Source organism: Tachysurus vachellii, chromosome 11, assembly GCF_030014155.1.
Source record: "Tachysurus vachellii isolate PV-2020 chromosome 11, HZAU_Pvac_v1, whole genome shotgun sequence".
Lineage (NCBI taxonomy): Eukaryota > Metazoa > Chordata > Actinopteri > Siluriformes > Bagridae > Tachysurus > Tachysurus vachellii.
Window position 1 is genome coordinate 22508670 of NC_083470.1, and position 6000 is coordinate 22514669.

Consider the following 6000-nt stretch of genomic DNA (forward strand, 5'->3'; position numbering starts at 1 on the left):
CCAACATCTCTACATCCACCAAAGATCCCAACAAAGTCAGCAATACTACCAAAAACTCTATCATAGTAAACAACAATTCCAACATCACCACAAATAACAACTATATAACAACCAAACGTACCAGAATTACCACTAACACCAACAACTCTACAACCACCAATGATACCAGCATTGCCAGCACCAAAAAGAATTCTATAACTATCAAAGATCCCAGCAATATCAGCTGCACCACCGACAAGAACTCATCAACAACCAAAAATTCAAACATCACCAATACCACCAAAAGCTATCATAGATACCAACAAAACCAGCATCAATAAAAACTATACAACAATACAAGAACAAAATATACCAGCATTACCACAAGACCCACCATACTGCAAACACTAAAGACACCAAACAAGAAAACAACTCACAACACAACAACCACCAATGACTTACACACCCACATTCAAGCCGCTAGTACTACTAATAATGACGTTTTTTTTTTTTTTTTAATATTAGCCTGTAATTCATTTCATTTTATTGACAAGTTTATCAACACTCACTCAATGATACAATGCTTTTGCATATGAGTCACTGTAAAGTTTGTGAATGAGTGTGTCAACAAAATAACAGTATGGACAACCTGCTTTGGCAATATAGTGTGAGATACATCTACTGATTAAGAGACCAAGCCTTATTCTGATACTTTAGCCATTGGTTACTTTAAGACTATATACTATTTAATACTACTATTTAATACTACTTTTATACAGTGTCCAATTCTGATATGTAATCTGAGCCTGTAGGGTTTTTATATCATGGATTACAACCTGTGGAAATATTTTGAACAACATGTCAACACAATACAATGGTTTTTGATGAAAGCTCTAGCCCCTGTGCTGGCTACCTTCACTAGAAGAGGAAATAGAATGGGGCTTTCAGGTTGGGTTTGATTGGGGAATTTATTTCAGGCTGTGAACTGCAGCACTTTGGAGCAGAGAATGAAGTCTCTGTATCACGGCTCTGTCATTTTCCATCTGTGTTGCAGTGTGGAGAGAAAGGAAATGTGCCCCTGGTCGGCACCCCTCCCACACCCTAAAAACCCACCCCCTTTACACACACATAGACACACACACACTTTCTGCCCCTCTCCAGTCTTCAGCTGAGTTGGCTATACTGAATGGGGCTAAACAGAAACACATTTCTGTTCTCTCTCTCTCTCTCTCTCTCTCTCTCTCTCTCCTCTCTGTCTCTCTCTCTGTTTAATGGCTGTCTGGTTGCTTCCTTTCCCATTGCTATGATGCTGCGTTTTGTTTTTAACAGGCCTATCTCCAGTGCCCTCTTTTCAGGAAGGAAGGCAGACCAGACGCACTGGCCTGATATGTGATTTCTTTTGTTTCTCTTTTAGGTAAATACAAGCATTTATGGGTTAAGATTGAAGCCTGGACCATTTCTCTATTTACACACTATCAATAATGGGCAAAACAGGCACTTAATACCAATCCGGGAGGAAGGAAGCTTGTGCAGCAGTCAAAATATTTGATTTGGTTTGGATTTGGTTTGGCTGTTTGCATATTTTTGTCTGTTTCTGACGTTTTTTTGGTTGTTATTTCAGCATGTCACGGAAACTGTGCAAAATCACTTCAGTTCCGTTTTGGTTTGGGAAACCACATCTCCACTGGGCCAGAAAATGTATGCATTAAAACATAAAAATGGAATTGTTCATGTGTTTGACATTAACACTCTATACCATTTTAACCCCCATGCCTCCTTGCCGTCCCCCATCTTCCCGCAATACCCCAGAGCTCTCCTCCTCAGCAGGAGTGGTGCTTGCTTTCACATGAGTGTCGTAAAAAGGAAAACATTGGAAAAATGGCAAAAAGCAGCCCAGGCAGTGGAGAGAGAGAAGCCAATAGATTGGTTCCCCAGTGGAGGAGGCCGAGGGCAGCGCATTTAGGAGCGTCGTGGTTCTGCTTAATAACCACTCACATCTGCTACACACATTGAGCCACCGAAACATAGAGGAAGTGGATTAAAACGAAAGGAAAAAGGGGGACAGAGAGAGCCCAGGTGGCGTATGGTGGAAAGAGGAGTTTGGAGGCGACATGGGTGCAGGCAGCCACACGTCTTAATGCCATTTATTTGTTTTCTGAGCATGTGCAAAGCACACCGTGACATGGTTATGGGGTTTGCGTGGGTTAGCGGAAAACACTTCCAGGCTTCAAAACTCCCACTGTGATAAAGGAGAACATTTACAGAAAGCGTTATATAGCGAGCTTTGTAGTGCTTCGGGATACAACCTTAGATAAAGTAAACGGAAACGGATTTTCAAATAACGAGAACACATTTAGCTTGTTTTACATCTGACACGTCAAGGAAAGTGTTTTTCACACTTGTGTCCTTCTAGATTTAGTGACGTGCCGAGGTTCTGCCCCAGATGTGGAATGTTTGGCGTGATGTTGATGTTTCTGTTTTTCCTGACATTCCTCAGGCGTTTCTAGACACAATCACAGATGCAGCTTGGGATACATCATTTTTCTCTCTCTGTCTCTCTTGCTCTCTCTCTCTTCATCATGCTGAGTTCTCTTGTCATCTGGACTGGAATTTCAGTGGATGAGGTTAGGGTACTGAGGCATTTGGTAGTCGGACGTATGGGTAATGCAGATAATGGCATAACACACTCATTTAGCAATGGAAGTCAGTCACCAATCTAGCGTAAATCTTTAAACCCAAGAGGTTAAAATAAAGGCAAAAGAGGGACAGAGCGAGCAAGATTTCCCTTTACCAAACACAGTTGTTACAGTTACATCTGTTTGTACCCTGGATTGAGTACCTGTGGCAGGTTACCATTGCACAATGGTACCTATAAAAGTAGAAGGGGTTCTCCGGAGGTTGGCAGGTGGTACTGTAAATTACTAATGGAGTTAGGTGTTAACAGAAGCAGCAACAACGAAGGACCTTCGATGTCTGATTTACTAGTAATTCGCTGTTCAATTTAGTAACAAAGCAACTATGCGATGCTAGCTCTAATATCTAACAATTTGGGTGAATTTTTTATATTTTATTGATTAAAATTAAGCTTTAAAGAAGGTAAAAGAAATGAAATAAGAGTTGTGGCCTGCACATGAAGTAATACTTAGCTAGACAGATGTGTTTAGCTTAGACTTGGTGACATATTCAAATAATACTGTGATTAATCTAGTGTGCTAAGTATAATCTCGATCATTCTATTAGCAATAAATCTTCGAACTAAATTAAATGTTGTCTGATTTCCTGAAGTTCACTGCACGGATGTATTAGTTTTGGTGCTGAGAAATGGTTCATAAATCTGTCATACAAATGATGAAGTAGTAAATAAAGTGCAAATAGAACTATATTACTTACAGCATGACACAAGAATTCATAATATTTTATGAGCATCCATATACCTTAATTCAGATTCAACATAGCAAACATTTAGTTATATTCTTTCATATTGTGTAAACATACTTTTCTATCAACCGTCACATCCTCAGGACACACCCAGAATATTCCACTTTACACACGGTACCAGGTCAACAATTGACGGTTTAATCAAGGACTGTCCAGAATGAGCCTGTGTGTTTAAACTCCTGGCCGATTGAGCGTAAGCGTTTGGGGCTGTGAGATACGGGGTCACTAGTTTAGAACTGAGTGTTATCTCTCTGAGCTAGGTCACAGAACCAACATCTGGCATTTCTCACGTGATAAAATTTAGATAATGCTAAGATCCAGCTTTGAGTAAAGATTAGGCAAAAGAACTTTACCTTCTTACAGGTCTGGCCTGTGAAACAAGGTAGGATTGACTGTAACACTGTACTGGATTTTTGTACTATTTGTCACATTAAAATAGAACTATAGAGACAGAAACTGGTATGCACTTAAACGTAAAGAGTGGAGTCTATTTTAACGTATGAATCAAAATGAATGTCATTGGCTAAAATTATAATAATGTAAAAGTATAATATCGTCGCTGTCGGGCGGAATCCTCGTATCTCCAAAACCGTTATTTTTCAGGAAATGAAAAAAAAATCTGCAGTGCACAGGATTTAGTCCGCGTTGCAGTGGATTGTCTTGCGCTAAATTCCTGTCCTCAGACGAGCACCAGAACTAGCGGGGGTCAAGATTTTTTTTCTTTGAGCCCAGTGTTTTGAAGACATTTACCTCAGAAGACGTGTTGATTCGTTGCGACTCTTCTTGAGGAGAAATATGCCGCGAAGCTCTCCCGCAGAGTGAGGAAGAGGTGGACAGATGAAGTGTCCAATGAAGTTAAGAGATTTGTGCTCAAGCTATTTTCAAGACTTTAGATTGGTTAATAACTTGTAAAAATAACAGACCCACGTGGGGACTGACCAATAGCATCGATATGTGAAAAAATATGAAATTGACCAAATTTGGACATACGAGGTTTCCGCCCGACAGCGACGATATGTACATTTCTTCTGTATTTTGATGAGTACTCTAGAGAAAACATCTTGATATCTCATAGCAGTTCACACTAAAATGTTTTCTCTCATGGACGTTATCATCTGTGGGTGAGGCCTGTGTGTGTTTTTACCTCAGAATTTGTACCTGTTTTGTTGTGTCCATCATTGAATGTCTTTGTCATGCCCCACTACACAGTACAGGTTAAAATAAAGCTCATATGATAGCAGACAATAGAAGACAACAAAATTGTCAAGGTGTTATCTTCAACCACTTAAACTCAAGACTTTCCAACAGAGGGAAAAACACGTCTTACACTGAAAGGCAACACATTCTGACTCATTTTATATCAGACTTGTGGCCAGTAAATAATTCATTTGTTTACACTGATTGAAAATGTCAGTGTACTGGTAAAAAGGGTTAATTTCACATCGCCAAGCTCGATGTATTAAAAATTAATCTTATTGCTGTACTAAGATCCAGGAAAAAGTGATAACATTGGTTTCTTTATGAGTTTGTTTTGTTAGATCATGATTTGACATTTTCTGTCATCTTCTGATATCATTTATTCCAGCAATGTGACTCAACACAAATCCATGACAAATAATGCTAGCATCTTAGCTCTGTTATTTAGCATTAAACTAAATAAACTCAAGAGAGCGAGAGAGCGAGAGAGAGAGAGAGAGAGAGAGAGAGTTGGCTTGGTAAGTATGAAAATGTTAGAAATAGATTTTGGCCATTAATAAAGGATTATGCTTGAAAATTATGGTTAAAATTATGTCACTTATAATGAATGCAACAAGGATTGAATCCCACCAGTGGTTGTTTATTCTTGAGTAGTGTGCTTGTAAGAAGGGGTTAATCCATCCTGCCCCTCTTTCTACTCCCTACTTTTCTTCTCGTTCCTTCTCAAGTCACAGAACTTGCGTTTGGGTTCCATGTGTCTCAGGCTTTGTTCAGCTAGATTCGGGGTGTTGTTGTTTGCGGTTCTGTCAACAGTTGAAGCACTAAATCCGGTGGTCTTGCATCCTCACTTCTGGCTGTGTTTGAGATTGTGTGTGTGTTTATGTGTTCTATTGTGTCTGGAGTTTCAGCTTTCACAGCAGCCCAACTTTTCCATCACAGCTCAAAGTTGTAATAAACACCAAACCTGCATACACAAGTCATTTTGGCATCGATGCGACGAAAAAAGAGTGCTTTCAGTCGCGCCGTCTTTCACGCACCCACTTACTCTTCCTTTTAGTTCTCTCAACCCCCCCAAAACCCTTTTCTCTTCCCTTCTCTTCCCTTCCTCCTAAGTTCAGCCATACACAGCGAGGCTGAATCTAAATATTTAGCCGTGCTGGTAGGAAACTGCTATGCCCAAACCTCTTCCAGATGTGGACGAGAGGGCCTCTGTGTTTAGAGCTAATTACGCGCGCCTGCATGGGGACTAGCGAGGGGGAGGACAGGCAGGGGAGGTGGCAGACAAGAAGATAAATTGCAAAGGAGTGAGAAAACATGTAACAGATAATAAAGTGTGTGTCTGTGTGGGACTGAAACGGCAAGTTCACTTTTGACCCCTTTAAATAA

General features: G+C 40.1%; 1 protein-coding gene across 1 annotated transcript in view; it reads left to right on the forward strand.

Moving 5' to 3' along the window:
- The window catches only part of adgra2 (adhesion G protein-coupled receptor A2), a 57022-nt gene that overhangs the window by 1268 nt on the left and 49754 nt on the right, over positions 1-6000 (forward strand). The window lies entirely within an intron of this gene.